The 15,923-nt window shown below is 37.5% G+C and overlaps 1 long non-coding RNA gene and 3 other non-coding genes across 4 annotated transcripts; all 4 read right to left on the bottom strand.

Annotated features, from left to right (window-relative positions):
• Positions 1–4,137: 4,137 nt before the first annotated feature.
• On the bottom strand, positions 4,138–4,205 carry dre-mir-182 (microRNA 182). The gene has a single exon (NR_029927.1). It is a non-coding gene; the product is annotated as a microRNA 182 (primary transcript).
• An 825-nt stretch (positions 4,206–5,030) lies between these two features.
• dre-mir-96 (microRNA 96) lies at positions 5,031–5,155 on the bottom strand. The gene has a single exon (NR_030049.1). It is a non-coding gene; the product is annotated as a microRNA 96 (primary transcript).
• Positions 5,156–5,206: 51 nt separating this feature from the next.
• On the bottom strand, positions 5,207–5,304 carry dre-mir-183 (microRNA 183). The gene has a single exon (NR_029928.1). It is a non-coding gene; the product is annotated as a microRNA 183 (primary transcript).
• A 4,673-nt stretch (positions 5,305–9,977) lies between these two features.
• On the bottom strand, positions 9,978–14,396 carry LOC141381608 (uncharacterized). Its single transcript, XR_012402019.1, has 4 exons — positions 14,274–14,396; positions 13,573–13,790; positions 11,932–12,027; positions 9,978–11,834 (listed from the first exon to the last, which is right to left on the bottom strand). It is a non-coding gene; the product is annotated as an uncharacterized lncRNA (long non-coding RNA).
• Positions 14,397–15,923: the final 1,527 nt, after the last annotated feature.

Here is a 15,923-nt window from a genome sequence, read left to right as displayed (position 1 = left end):
GTCACTAGTCATCAGGCACTTGTTTTTATGAAGTTGACTAATCCCATTACGAAAACTCCATGACCTCTTTACAAAAAAACACATGGTAACATCCGCACCCCACCTCCAGCTTGTTGTGATGGATGGGGCTCCTGTTGCATCATAAGCCCTGATCCCTCCCTCCTGGCTAAAACCTGGATTTAAGGCCTGTGTCCTTCTGCTGGGGAGGAGGAGGGAAATGCACTAATCCATCAGACACAGCGCACATCCCAGCATCCCACTCCACTTCCAGATTATCAGCGCGGGGCAGCACGATCGCAGAAGGATATAAAGCATGGGACGGCCTAATCCGCATCAAACCACATCCGTTCTGAACCGAGCAAAGCGAGAGGGAAGTTCAGGGAAGTGTGTATGTGTGTAAGGGAGAGCCAGAGGCCTTGTGTTTTTGTGGTTTCCAGGTCATGGTGGCAGCTGGCAGGAGATGCTCAGTGCACGCGTGCGTCAGTCGTGAGCTGCAGATTAAGGGACTCTTATTAGCACGCTTTCTGAGAATCAGCCGTGGCCCCGCCCTCGTCCCGTCCAAGTGCTCGGCCAATCTGTTCCTCAGTCGGGGCCGTGTTCACAGAATAGCGTTCAGCTCTAATCCTAATACATAACCACAATTCTATCTTAACATCAAAGCGCTACGTACCTGATTTAAGTGTGATGATGTCATTCGTAAGATTGACTAGTGTAGCTCAATCACTAGGCAAAATTTTGTGTTTGCAAGATATTTATGTAAACGAAATCAGTGGGCCCAAAATACACTTCGCTTTTTATACACACAGTAAATGTGACGCAAATTCTGTTTTGCAAAACTTGTCCACAAGGGGTCAACACTAAACCTGGTCATTGTCTAAATCGTAAAAGAAATAGACATGGAACAAGACAACATAATGCTACTGATTATGGCATTATTAGAGTTGAGTGCTGATGTTGGAAAGGAGTACAGATATTTGTGTGATTTGTAATGTTTGGAGAGAAAAGGATGACTCCTTTTAGTGGTCATGTTTTGAGGGCATGCACCCGTGCTGAAGAGCATCCATTATCCATGCGCATATATGATAACATTCCCATGAATGCAGTGAAGTATACTTTGGGCGTTTGCAGAGTCTATGTTACAGTGTACTTGTATATTTAAATACTGATTAATATTAATTAACATATTTATACTGTTAATGTCATACTAAAGAGTTGTATGTAATGTATAATTACAAAAATGGCAAAATATTGGGTTATTTCAGCCCAACATTGGATCAAATATGGAAAAACCAAACAACTTTGATTAATTCTTTTTTTTTTTTTAACCAGATGATTGGGTTAGTCCAGGGGTGCCCAAACTCTGTCCTGAAGGGCCAGTGTCCTGCAAAGTTTAGTTCCAACCCCAATCAGAGTTAGCTAATTAAGCTCTTACTAGGCTTTCTAGAAACATCCCTGCAGGTGTGTTGAGGCAAGTTGGAGCTAAAATCTGCAGGACACCTGCTCTCTAGGACTGAGTTTGGGCACCCCTGGGTTAGTCCATATTTGACTCAAGTTTAGGTTGAAACAAGCCAGCATTTTTTTTTTTAAGTGTAACTATTATATTAGTTCAAGTTAACCTTAATTGACAAAATCTGTAATCCAATCAACAGCCTTGTAGACGCTTGAATTTGCAAATTACTATCGATTTTCCAATTTATAAAATGTAGGATTTGTTTAATTAACAAATACTGATTAGGACACAGAAAAGTTGGGAACGGCAAGATTTAGCATGTTTGCTAACACACCCAAATTATAGCTCAATCTCCGATGTATAGGAATCCTCATTAGTTTTATGAGGGATGCTATTAGCTAGAACAAACAGTAATGTCTGTCTAGTGGTAGTGCGTCTTCAGGGGAATATTGATTGTGTTAAGGAGAGGATATGGCTCTGATGGGGCTGACGGCTCCAGTCTCCACAGGGGGCTCGTTCCTCCAGCCTGGAGCTGCTCAAACTCTGGGCCAGAGCTTTAATCTCTGCTAATCGTATCTTAATACACACAGCATCCCTCTGGCCCTCACTCTTGCACACATACACACACTCACACACTAGCAGTAGCTCTAAACTAATGAATTATATTCTCCACTAACCCAGACTACACCCATACATCCATTTGTCTATCAATCCATCCATTTGTCTATCTATTTGTCTATATATCTATCTATCTATCTATCCATTTTGGTTAATGTAATATTCATAATTATTTCGATAGTTATTATTAACATTATTTACAGATTTAGTTGTCAATCTATTTGACTGCTATCTTGTATTCATTAGGAATATTATTCAGAAACTTAATTATTAAATATGTCTGATTGATATAGTACTCATAATTATTCATATCCTCAAAATTATTTTTCAGATATCTGGCTATCTGTCTACTTAAAGCAATTCAGATTTATACCTATCATCAACTGTCTGTCAACTGCCCTATGCATATTGTTACTCAGACTATAATTCAAAAATAATCTATGCCACTTTATATTATTCAGAACTATGCACCAATAATAATAACTATCAATTCATCTTCTTAAATGGCACGCAAATATACATATTTTAGATCTTTTCCATGAAACCAAGTGAATTTTAAGGGCACCAATGCTTTCTGACGCATAGGGGTGTACTATTATTCCCACTATCATCATCATGATGATGATCGTCACTTTCTTCCAGTGCTGATGTTCTCACCATCACACGCACCTCGGCAGCAGACAGTGCGTAAGAGAGATGGACTCTAATCTCATTCCACTAATGCTCTCTTTACATTAGAGTACAGACCGAGCTCTGTCTCAGCCATGCTCTTTCTTTGTCTCCTAACCAGGGATTATTCACTGAATGAGAGAGCGGGGTAGCCGGTTCAGAGGAGGGGGCCTGAAAAATGCTGTGTAACCCGACCCGGGCGGTCCATCTGGAGAAGGCCCACATGGACAGAGATTTCCCACATAGCAATTACTGCCGCTGAAGCTTCGGCAGGAATCTGACACAATGTTCCTTTCTTCTCCCATAAGCATATTTGCTGATGAAGGGAGGTAAACACAGGTGAATGGCACTAACAGGGGGAGATTGAACTGCATATTGATATGGAAAAGGTTTAATGGGATATTGCAGGGCATTTAGATATTAGATAAAAAAGTGAGGGCCGTAACCGCTATAGTGGGTCAAATGGGTTCTTCGTTGACCAGTATTTGGTTACATCATCCTGTAGTCTTCGTAATGTGACTGAATCCATGTTTACTTGTTTTCCTTTTGTGCATATAGGTGAGCCAAGTTCACACAGATCTACCAAAATTAGTAAGAAAAGCAGTATTAGGCATCCCAGGCCCAATAGATGATGACATCACCTTGTAGATGGCATCTTCAGACCAAAAAATGCATAGATTTGGTGTCATGCAAACATACCCGGTTGTCTATTTAGGCACCGTTTATGCATGCAACATGCAGCAATCTAAAGAGAGTCTAACACTATAGGAGTAGCATTACACTTCAATGATGGCTAATGTTTTAATATTGTCATTCATTCTGTATGAATAGATTTATGCAAAAGGAGATAAAGAGGACTTAATCCAGCAATCCTCTCCTCACCTACATTAGCAGCCCCTGACCCAGATACAGGGCCGGCCTCTCCCTTTACCAAAGCGACAAAGCACAAGCTGTTTCACACAAATGCCACACTGAGTTCTCCAAGAGCTGTGTTTCGTACTCTTTTTGAGCATTTATTTTCAGAGGGTTTCGATTAGCAACATATAATACAAGTAATTCATTGTGCTATTTGAACAATCGCATCCATTAAAAGAGAAATCAGCCTAATATGATTAATCGAACACATTAGGACTCACAATGGCACTGGAATGAAAAGCAACATGGCCGACTAGTGTCAGTGAACCACTCGGATCAATGGCTGGAGCATTGGGAGCTTTGAGACTGTAGTGTGCAGGGGGAATATTTGAATTTCAGCCCAACCTGCACTACTCACAGTCACTCGCTCAGGGGGCGGAGCTTGTGACATCATTGAAACAACCTTGATATTCGAAATTATGCTCTGAGTTCTTTGTCTATATTTGTTTATATCCATGCCTTACAGTGGAGTTGTTCTCAGGTAGTAGTTGGCAAGTCTAGAACCACCGGATCTGACTACCTCACCAGTGTGAGTTCTACCATTGCCAAATACCATCAGAGAACCTTTTGTCCTTGAAATAGTAGGGGAAGAAATGGGCCATTCATTGAGACATCGGACATACTGAATGATACTAAACTTTTTCCTAAACTAAAGATACTTTAAATTGAAATAAGACAATTAATCAAGAACAATAGCCCTTATTCAGTGCCATGTGTAACTTGATGTTCTAAGCAACGTATTTTTGGGCAAACCTTATTTAGGTTTACCCAAAACAAGTTTTACTTAAGGTATTTTTGTCAGTCGATTTTTGAGCAGTTTCGCTAACAAAAGACAATGGGACGTTTCTATAGATCCTAAAGATTCTTTATGAAACCATCAATGCCAATAACCACCAATGCTTTTATTCTTATGAATGAAGTCATGAAATGGTCCCTTAAATGAAGGACTGATCTGAATATCTTTTTATTCCACAGCTGTAGCACTGCACAGAAGTACAACAACAACAACAAAAATATGCTACCGAAAGCACATCTAGTGCATTGATTGACAAAGGTGCAGTTGCTTTCAAGAGGACTTGAATATTTGAGTGTCCACCAGTAATGGCTGTTCATGGCATCTGATGATGCAGATACACCATTTAAAGGCCATAATGTATCTGAGCAAATCATCTCTGGGTAGAATCAACTTCTTTTGGGGTTCGACTGCAGTGACTGAAAGGAAAATGTGTTCCCGAAGATCCAAGCTTATTGAATTTTCAGCTTTCCGCAGTAAAGGTCGCTTCTTATGTTACACTGGGCAGAAGGACTCAAAATAGAACATGAGTGCCTCAGAGAGGATCAATCGCGCCGACGGCCTGCTGTCTGTCCTTTGCGATTGGCTGATTTTTTTTTTAAGTAGCATGTCTGTCTTGTCCCATATTGGCACTACACATAATTGCTCAAGGTATATATAAAAAAGCAAAAATGTGCTAGTGCCAAAACAGGCAAAGAAGAGCGCCCAGCTCGACCAAGAGTTGTGAATCTGTTCCCATACACCAGAGAGCAAATCAAACACGTGGTTCTTTCTCTGCTCTGTTTATGGCCCTTTGGTAATTCACTGATAGTGTGCTTTCACAGTGAATTCTACCAGTGCCATACACAGAACAGGAGTCTGTCAGCTTCACCCTTTAAGACTCCGGCAATAGCAATGAAAGAACGACAGAACAGTAGGGAATGGGGGAGCGTACAGGTGGGAGGGAGATTTGGTTAAGGAGGTTGAGAAGAACCCTTCTTCCTATAGGGAAAAGGAGAGAAACAGACAGAGAGTGAGAAAGGAAACGCAAAAGTGTATCACAGGAGTTTAAGAGAGACCCAAGCTAAGAAAGGCACAATGCAGAAATAACAAAGGAAAACTTTGATAGATGCCTTTGTTGAAGAATTCAAACACTGCCTTGAACCTATGACATTGCTGTTTGAGGTTCCTTCATCAAAAACAAAAAATCAACTAATTAATTTAACTTTTGAAAAATGCACATAAAAGATAACCAGAAAGCCTTTTTGTGTCTTTTTTTGTTGGATTATCTCTACATGGAAAAGAAATAGGAATCCACTGAATCACCAAATTGCTGACATTATCCCTCATAATGTGCTCAAGCAGACATTTTAATTAGCAGTTAAAGAGATTAAACCAAGTTATGTTAATGCTTAATCATAGGTCATCTTCATAGATTAGCAAAATTCTGGATTCATCTCAAAATGATGATCAACTGTGGAGTGACGTCACAAAAACAACATCCGTCCAAGCATAGCAACCAATTCCTGAGCAATTAAAGCTTGCGAAGATCTATCAACAGCTTCTTCAATGTTTGACATCACCATCATCATCATCACACACTGCCATTTGCTGGGTCCACTAGCCTTAAGCAAAAAACCCTACATTATCAAACACAGCACCCAAGAGAGCTTGCTGCATTCGAGACCCCATATCTTCTGGTTTCATGCCATATGCTATGAGAGAAGCCACCAGACATATAGAGCCACCCTCCTCCCCTATAGACGAATCCTGCAGCCCCACCCAGGAGGACTGAGGAACAGCCATTAGCTCCTGCTCCCTCTGCTCCTGCAGGAGATGGAGGCCAGATTGATTCCAGATCAAAAATGATGTTCTAAGTGATTTTTCAGACGCCCAAATGGCTCCCGGAGCAGGACTCCTCTTGCAATTTCCTGGAATAATCAATATCTCTAAAAAGCCAAGTTGAGAAGCTAGCATAGTCAAATTGGTCTGGCTCGTTTTGTTTTTCCCCCCACCCCTGCTTGATGAAAAAAAACTCAAATGATAGCATCATGATGACTTAATGGTCTATGTTTACAAGGGGACTTGGCACAAAACATTAAAAAAACTAAAGTGCTTGAAACTAAATTTTCGATTTCCAACATTGTGAATGCAAGAGCATGAAATTGGGCAAAATTGTATCAAATTCTATTAAATAAAAGTTAATAATAAGCCATCAAATTTTCCATATGTTAATTTCTCTGATTGTAAAGATTTAAATTAATTGAATAAACTATTAAACAGCACATATTTAAAATATTAATGCAGATCATTGTTATTATTATGTAATCCAGCTTCATGCGTCATCTTATTTTTTTTTTTTTTATATATATATTTAGTTCAATCTACATCTGCAAATATTAATCAATTTAAGCTTGAAAAAAACTAACCATATTTTAATGTCGTTTAATGTCGGGGTATCTTGAATTGATTGTTTTGAGCTCAACAAGACAGAACACCTGCACTGCGTCATTCTGTTTTTCAGTTGAATACGGCCAAAGTTTTCGAAAGATTTCAGTCTCATCTTTCTTCTCATCATTAATAAGTTGCGTGTGGGTTTGTTGGCACCTCTCGTTAACCTCAATGACAGTCTCAAATCTCCCTGTTAATCGCATTTGTCTAATTAGCGAGCATCTCTTCGAACTTCAGTTATTTTAGGAAAGATTTTGCCAGTCTCCCCCCAAAAGGACAACGCCCGGGGCCACTTGTGCTCTCTCAAGGTGATTGTAGGCAAAACAATCATTGTAGATATCTTAGATTGTTTACTCAAAACATAAAACTATTATCTTTATATACATTTTTTGTTGTTGTTTTATTAAATAGGCATGCTACTTTGTATTTTAAATATATTTATTCTGTTATATTCACTTAGAATTTTGTGTTGAGAAATTTAAAACATCCAAAAATGCCCGCGTATTAGCAACACACAAATAAATAATACATTTTAAAGTGATTGAAAAGTTACTGAGACATCTTATTATAATTATCGTATGTGCTTAATATTTGAAATCATAATTACTGTTATTGTGATAGTTTTTATTTTAATTTTTATATATAATATTGTGTAGTAAATCTATGTTATAATAAGTATATGCTTTTGAGTCCTACTTGTTTAGTTTTTTATTCATTCTGTTGTCAGAATAAAAAAAACTGTATCTACTAAACAAATCTCTTTAAGCCTATGCAAACGACTGAGGGCAAACTGAAAAATCAAAGAGAAAAAGACGACAATCAGACTTTGCTAGAATAAGGCGGCACCCTGAAAAGGTGCAGATGGACCGATGACATGAAATAGCCCACTTTTAGGAAGCAGACATGCCCTGCGGTCTGAAATGTTACACTCCATCTAAAACCATTTTAACTAAAATAATTACAACATATTTTACAGCTATTGCTGTTTTTACACAAATTAAAATGAGCTAACAGTGAGGTAGGCTATTTGTAGCCTACTTTTAAAAATTTAATCAGTACAAATAAATAAAATATTCAAAGCAAAATTATGTTTCAAAATAGGAAAAATAAGTGGCGACCATTTAATATCGAAATAAGAACGAAAAATTGTTTGTGGATGCTGATAAAAACGAAATGCGTCAGAAATCCATCCAGATATCATCCCCGATTTTGAGGGATGCTGTGTATGCACCTCAAGCATCTTATTTCTGCATTGAGACTACGGGCTTTATGCACAGCAAATAACAAAACGGTATCTAAAATAAAATGTTTAATTAACAGTGATAATGATAATAAATTAAAAATCTAAATTATTTTGTTCCTCTCTGTCCATAAAACCCGTTAATTAATTGCAATCGAATGCAAACATGCAGAGATTCTGTATTTCAAAAAGACAACAATAATTACATACACAATCTTACATTTTTGTGTTCAAACAATTATTTATAAGCTTACCTGATGCGTTCATCCCAGAATCCCAATGCCCCTTTTCACATTCTGCTTCTTTACCTACTTTACTTTTCTTACTCAGCTTTAAACAACTAAAATCTAAAACCCGTTCTTATCTACCTCATTTCCACAGATTCGACTGAAATCAGAGCTTTTGCTATCGAAAAACGACGTGGTTTATTCTCCAAACACCCCACGCCGAGCTGGAGTTTAGTTAACCTCGTTCGCTTCCATGAGTGAACACGGACTTATCAAGCTCTCTCGCCGCATAATCGAGCATTTTTCAATGAGACAAAGAAGTCAAAGCGTCGTCACTGACTTCCTGAGTATCAAATAACAAATGCAGCCCAGTTTCCCCCCCTTACATATTCTGCCTCTCTCTCTCTCTCTTTTCCACCTGGAGAGTCGCTGTACCTGCGCAGCTCCAGGTGCTGAACGACAGCAAGAATTTCAGCTTTTCCCTTCTCAACAAGCAGACAAATTTACTGTCGATATGCACAGAAGGCAGACCGCTTGTTTAGTCTGCAACCGCGAGGATTTACCAATGGAAAGATAATTAGTTAAGCATCTTACCCCAGTGCCGAACGTATAATCCAACCCTCCTCTTGTCTCCTGCATTTTGCGATGTCACTAACTCAGGTGCTTTTTTCTGTCCTTTTAAGGTGGAGCTGACGGGAGGCGAGGCTCTGTGATTGAGCTCTGCTGCAGTTCGAGTATACAGATGTCACTGGTTTACTTCATCTTCGGATTAAAAGATTTTCAACCCCGAATTATTCAGGGGACGGGTTTTAATTTTAGCTACCATACAAAAATGATGAAGCGAGCAGCTTTTTGAAGTGCAACCACAGCATCTTATTTTTTTTTGTGTAGTCTCGGGCAGAGTGGGAATTAAAGACTTTTCAAAAAGAAAATTTGTTTTTAAATAGGCCTATTTTTTTGTAAATGATTGAATTATTTATTGATTTATTAAGTCTAGTTAGCCTGACATTTTAAAGGTTTTTATTTTTAAAGAAACAATATTTTTTAAATATATTTTTAAAATAAATGCATGAATTTATGATATCTAAAGCTAAAACCTACAACAAATATATATTCAGTACCAGCACTTATGTTATGATAATGATAAATAGGTCTGTTTGGTCACCAACCTCATCGTAACTTTGATCATTAATGGAACGTTCTTTTAATTAATTAATGGATTCGAAATTTTAAAAAGAAACACCACTACCCTAGTATGCATTTTAAATAAAAGCACTGCATTTTATATAGCCTAGGTCTGCATTTCTGATAAATCTACAATATAAGATATATAGAACCAGCTGTTTAGTTAGATAACTACCTCATCACGCGAATGTTTATGTAACGAATTCTAAGTAACGTCGAGCTCCTTGTCGTGACTGAAATGTTGTTTAAACGAATAGAATATAGGCTACTTATTTTTTAGAAGACAGCACCTTTGGCCTATTTTATGACTTGCTTGATGTATTTCATTTGCCAAAAATACATTCTTATTTTCGTGTTACGACACGCAACGGCGTTTCTTTGATTTATACTGAAGATTTTAATTTTAATTAAGCTGCACAGGATATACTCTGCACCCACTGCATGTTTCATGCTTTATCCATCAGTGCTGATATAAAAATGTTTTTTAGGAATGTTATAGTCTCAATGAATTACAAACAAAATATCTGAATACAGTACAAAACAGAAGATGTCTTTAATATCCTGTTTTTTTCTAATTCGTCATTCAATGTAGCCCACAGACTCTTACAAGCAAACACATCTTGGCTCAAATGTGATGTGTTGTGTCTGTAGAGGGCCAGGACAGGTGTTTACCTGTATTACTGGCAAACAAAGAGGTTCTGTCTGTATTGAGAGACAGAGAGAGAGAGAGACAGAGAGAGAGAGCGACACGAGACAGAGCAAAAAGAGGAATGAAAAAACACGGCTTTAAAATGACATCTTGAACCAGACTAAATTGGTTTCTGATCTAAATATTATCAAACAGGTCTGTTTGCTCATTTTTAATAAGGCTTCTGTGCATCTCCAGTTAGTCAAGCTGGGAGCTGAACCAGCTGAAGTCTAACTAGGCCAGACAAGTGGGCAAACAAAATTCGGCTATTTAAAATTATACACTGAATAAACATTATTACAAATGATGCATGAAAAGTAGCCTACATTTTCTGCAAAGCCTATCGATAAGTGATAAAGCATTGCCTTGGTTTAGGTTTTTCCTCCCCATGTGTGTCCCGCAGGTCTTGGGTTTTGGGATCAGATGACATCATCCAGATGGCCGGTAATGAACAAGCATTCAAATGCACCATTTCATCTGCTCTATATGCCTGCAGGCCCTACCAGCTACAAGCATCCTTTTACATAACGGTCCTCTTCAGTTAGAGTCTATCTTTGTCGTATGCATATTGTTAAAAAATACCCTAAATAGGGCTGTACGTTGCTATATACACAATTTAAATTCTAAAAGCATAAATATTTTAAATAAGTTAAGATAAAACCTACATTTGAAGGCTAAATTATTCGCCCTCCTGCAATATAAAATATTTCTTGTGTTTCCCAAGTGATGGAGCAAGGAACTTTTTAGAGTTGTTCTTATAATACTTTTTCTACTTGAGGAAATGCTATTTTTGTAATAGTTTAGTTGGAATAAAAGCATTTTTTTTAATTTATTAAAAATTATTTTTAAGTCCAAAATTATTATTCCACTTAAGAAACCATTGGCTACAGAACAAACCAATGCTGTCCAATGATTTGCCTAATTTACCTAACTTGCCTAGTTAACTTGATCAACCTAGTTACGTCTTTAAAATGCACTTTAAGCTGAATACTAAGTTCTTGCAAAATAATTAGGGGAAAAAAATAGTAGTCATCATGGCAAAGACAAAAGCCTCTGTTAAACAGCACTCTGGAAATATTTTTAAGAAGAATAAAACTTTTGAAGGAGTGCTAATTATTTTGACTGTATGTGCATACAGGCTTAGGCCTACCCATCTATTCCCCAATGTAAACTACAACAAAATAATCTTAAGCTAAACCAGTGGAAATAGTTACCCCATGCAGGTGCCATCAGGATCCCTCTATCCCAAGGAACAGCAGTGATGCAGTCGGTGCATCACATCCAAGAGGCTGGAAGTGATGCTGTCCACCATTGAGTCTCTCTTCATATATATACCGGTCCACATTACCCACAACCCCTGAGTCCATTTACCTGCTGTTGATAGCCGAAGCCTACACTGACACCTCAGTGGAAAAAAACGGCTCTATATTTTTAAATTATGCCAGTGGTGTTAGTCTGGCAGCTCTGGTTACATCTATTCAACCCGAATAGCCCAAGTGAAATGTATCCCAAGGGCTCTTTGTTGACCAGCCAGTTCTGGTCGAGTCCTCCCCTCACCCGTCCACTCTTCATTCACCTGATTAACTTCTGGAAAAGTCGAAACACGAGCCGCGGATCACCTGTATGAGGGAAGCTGAGTGAAGCTCTTGAATTTTTAAAATAGTCATTTCATTCTAGCTACCTGTAGCTCCATATGATGTTAGGAGCCCTCCCCACCTGCCAGGACAGGTATCGGGTGTACCCGGGCCACTCTTCTGGCACGAACGACGGCCTCATCGAATGATACATGATACAGGCCATGAAACAAAGAGCCTGGTGGAATAGTTTACAGATTACCAATGGAGCTTTGAATGTATTGACAGACGCTCATGAACTTCATCTGTTATATCACTGTATACTTATTAAATATTACACACTATAAATTTGATATATCGACACATGCTCACATAATGTGACATCAACTGCTTTAGGCCACAGTTTGTGGTTCAGGAATACATTTTAACGTAAGAAACAAGCAAAAATGTGATGATTTATTATGGAAGCTAATTATTTGAAGTACAAGTTCTCAATGTATTTTAGGGGAGCTATGCAATCTTAATAATGCAACATATTACATTTTGGCAATGATTTCAAGCCTTTATTTGAGGGTTTTTTCACTTTTGTTAAATCATTTGAGAAAATACATTCATAAATTAATTTAAAATTCATTAAAATTATATATTATTTGAGTTTTTATTTTATTTTTCTACCCTTTTTGTTTAATAGTATTTAAAAATAAGGCCATTTTGTTTTAATTCATCTATCAAATCATGTTAAATAGGTGTTAACTAGTAAATTATTTCATTTTACATAAATAATAGAGATATGAAAGAACAGCCGGCGATATAATTGACCCATTTGTAACTTTTCTGTCACTCATAATTTAGCCACTTATTTGTAAATGAATAAATGCATGCATTAAAATTGCATTTCTGAAAAGTATCTCACAGCAACACTAAAAAGCTTAAAAACAATCGGAGAAGACATCAGGAAGAACAAATGCTATTGCAGACTGTCAAAAAGCTTGTTTTTATTATACGAGTGGGGATGATGGTTTGGGGATAAATTGAGATGCTGTTAATAGACTGTATGGGGATGTAATATAATTAATATTGATCTGATATTGCGTGTGTTTCTGCTCTAAATGGAACATTTGAGGAGAAATACTGGGTTAGATAACTTGGTAACACTTTACAAGATGATTGTATTAGGTCGTGTATTTACTAACATGAACAAATAATATACAGTTGCTACAGTATAGTTATAGTTAATGAAATTAAAATTGTCCATTCATTGTTAGTTCACGATAGCTCAGTACATTAACACATGTTAAGAAGCATGAATTATGCATTAGTAAATGCTGAACTATAATTAATAAATGCTATGGTTCATGATTAGAATACATTAACAAATAATAATAACTAATGACACCTTTTAAAACTATGTTTGATTAATGTAATGACAGTGGTAACACTTAATTTAGTTTAGGTCACAATCCATGCTATTAATTACTGGCTTATTACCTGCCTATTATTTGGATATTACCTATTCATTTGTAATTTAGAGTAAATATGATCTTATTATGCATTCCTAATCCAACCAAAACCTAAACCCAACTACCTAACTGTTAATAAACAGCTAATAAGTAGTTCATTAAGCTAGTAGCATTAGTCAGTGGTTTATTTATATCGTAAATTGTGACTTAAACTAAAGTGTTACCCGGTCATTTAGTAAATGGATCCAAAATAAACTGATTTTCTACTAATATTGCTAATACGAGAATATTTGTCCAGGCATTACATCGTGTCATCACCTTACCATCAGCAACATTTGGCATTATCAGGCACCATTGAGACGGTGAGTCACAGCATCTGCCATTTGTGTCTTTGTCTGAGGCGTTTTTAATCAGACGGTCATCCATTAATAAGGGAGTTGGGCTGGTTTAGTAACCGAGTCCTCGACATGAGAGACGCGCAGCCGCTCCAGAGTCAGTCTCACATGTCAGCTTCAGGATGCAGTTTCACAGGACACGCGCTCTGATATGACAAACAACAAACATATATAATTAGCCATTACTTTAGCTTATGGTATTAGTTGTTATTTATATTCGTTTTATCGCAATAAGAACAAAACAATTAGCCTACTGTATATAAAACAAGCAAAAATAAAACTAGTACAACATAAGGAAATTATCTTGATTGTTACTTGAACTAAGCAGTTTTGTTTAATTAGATCGGGGCCATATAGCTAGCTATCAGCAATCTTGTCACGTGACATCGCCTATTATATAATTATTCGGGTGTATTTGCCAACTCATTTGCTGATGATTTGCTGAGTTCAAAAGTGCAGAGGGTGATTATTGGGATGGATATGAAACTACCACCTCATTCTTATCATTTGTCACTCATTCTAAAACACTTTCAGTCCCATTTTTTGTGTGTGTATCTTTCCATAATTGCTTTTTTTTCCGCGCATGTCATCTACGATCTCTGTTGCGATAACAAATGCAAACACATTACCTCAAAGTTCTGCTGTCCGAAATTGTTTTAAGTGAAAATAATGGAGACATTAAGGAATATAAAAAAGTATCAGGCTTCTCCTGTGAGTTCGGGAGAACCACAGGGACTTGTCACGTGACTGGTAAAACTCTTCATTCGACCAATCAGCACGGCCGACTGGGGCTGGGCATTACGTCATGTATGCCTGTAGTCTTCTTGACCATCGCACTGCAGATAAAGGCCTGTAAATATTTCATTGAGGAGCTCATGTTTCTCCAGCACTGGAGGTCAGGCCTTTCGAAAGAAGCAGTGCGTGCACTGGCCCGTTTCTGTCTGCTTCTCCATGACTGCTTAAATTGACAGACTGTGAGTCTGACTCATGTTAATAAGCAATACAGTTAATAAGATGTGTAACTAATATTCCCATTCAGTGTTATTAACAACAAACCTCAAACAAAGCATTCAGTATAAAACCGTATTTGTTTGGTTAGCTCGCAATATGGGCTACAGCAGGGACGCCCAAACTCTTGGAGGGCTAGTGTCCTGTATAGTTTAATTCCAACTTCCTTCGACACACTTGCTGGAAGTTGCTATACCTAGAAAGAGCTTGATTAGATAGTTCAGGTGTGTCTAACTGGGGTTGGAACAAAATTTTGCAGGACACCGGCCCTCCAGGACTGAGTTTGTGCACCCCTGAGCCATCTCTTTCCTGTTGTTAATGTTTAACATGTGCGATTTTGCCATTGCACTAAGCCAGGGGTGTCCAAACTCGGTGCTGGAGGGCCGGTGTCCTGCATACTTTACCTCCAACCTCCCTAAACGCCTCCCTGAAAGTTTCTAGTATACTTTGAAAGAGCTTGATTAGCTAATTCAGGTGTGTTGAATCAGGGTTGGAACTAAAATATGCAGGACACCAGCCCTCCAGGAGTGAGTTTGGACACCCCTGCACTAAGCTAATATGTTTTATTAATATGTCACTTTACTAATATGTTTTTTTTTTCAGTGTTAATTTGGATAGCAAAAGTTTATTTATTCTTAGTCTTAAGCTTAGACTAGTCATAAGAAGCATATAGAAGCGTATGCCATTCAAGAAAGTCCTCTTTATAAAGTCCTCATTATTTTTTTCTTCAATGTCACCTTGGGGGCTCCTTAGACATGGATTTATTTGTTTATATTTATTTATGTATATTTATTTATAAATATTTATCGATGTATAGTCTACTCAATTTCCACCTGATCATGAGAGCCTGGCATACGTAGGAAAAGCAATAAATATTCACTTCACCTCACATCAGCTTGAGGAGACCGACTTGAAACATCATACAAATAATGCTTAATCTATATTCATACGCATGCATTTTTTAAATATTAAATGTGTGTGCATGTTTGTGTGTATATAGTTATTTATATATAGTTTTTCATGTTTTTTAAAGAAAATTATTGTTCATCAAAGCAGCATTTCTTAAATGTAAAAAAAGTTACATTTTATTTATTTTATTGTCGGCTTAGTGCCTTTATTAATCTGGGGTCACCAAAGCGGAATAAACCAGCAACTTATCCAGCAAGTTTTTATGCAGCGGATGCCCTTCCAGCCGCAACCCATCTCTGGGAAAAACACACACACACACCAGACAATTTAGCCTACCCAATTCACCTTTACCACATGTCTTT

The sequence above is a fragment of the Danio rerio genome, chromosome 4 (genome assembly GCF_049306965.1).
Source record: "Danio rerio strain Tuebingen ecotype United States chromosome 4, GRCz12tu, whole genome shotgun sequence".
Taxonomy (NCBI): domain Eukaryota; kingdom Metazoa; phylum Chordata; class Actinopteri; order Cypriniformes; family Danionidae; genus Danio; species Danio rerio.
The sequence above is the reverse complement of the archived record's forward strand: the minus strand, read 5'-3'. Positions and strand labels throughout refer to the sequence as shown.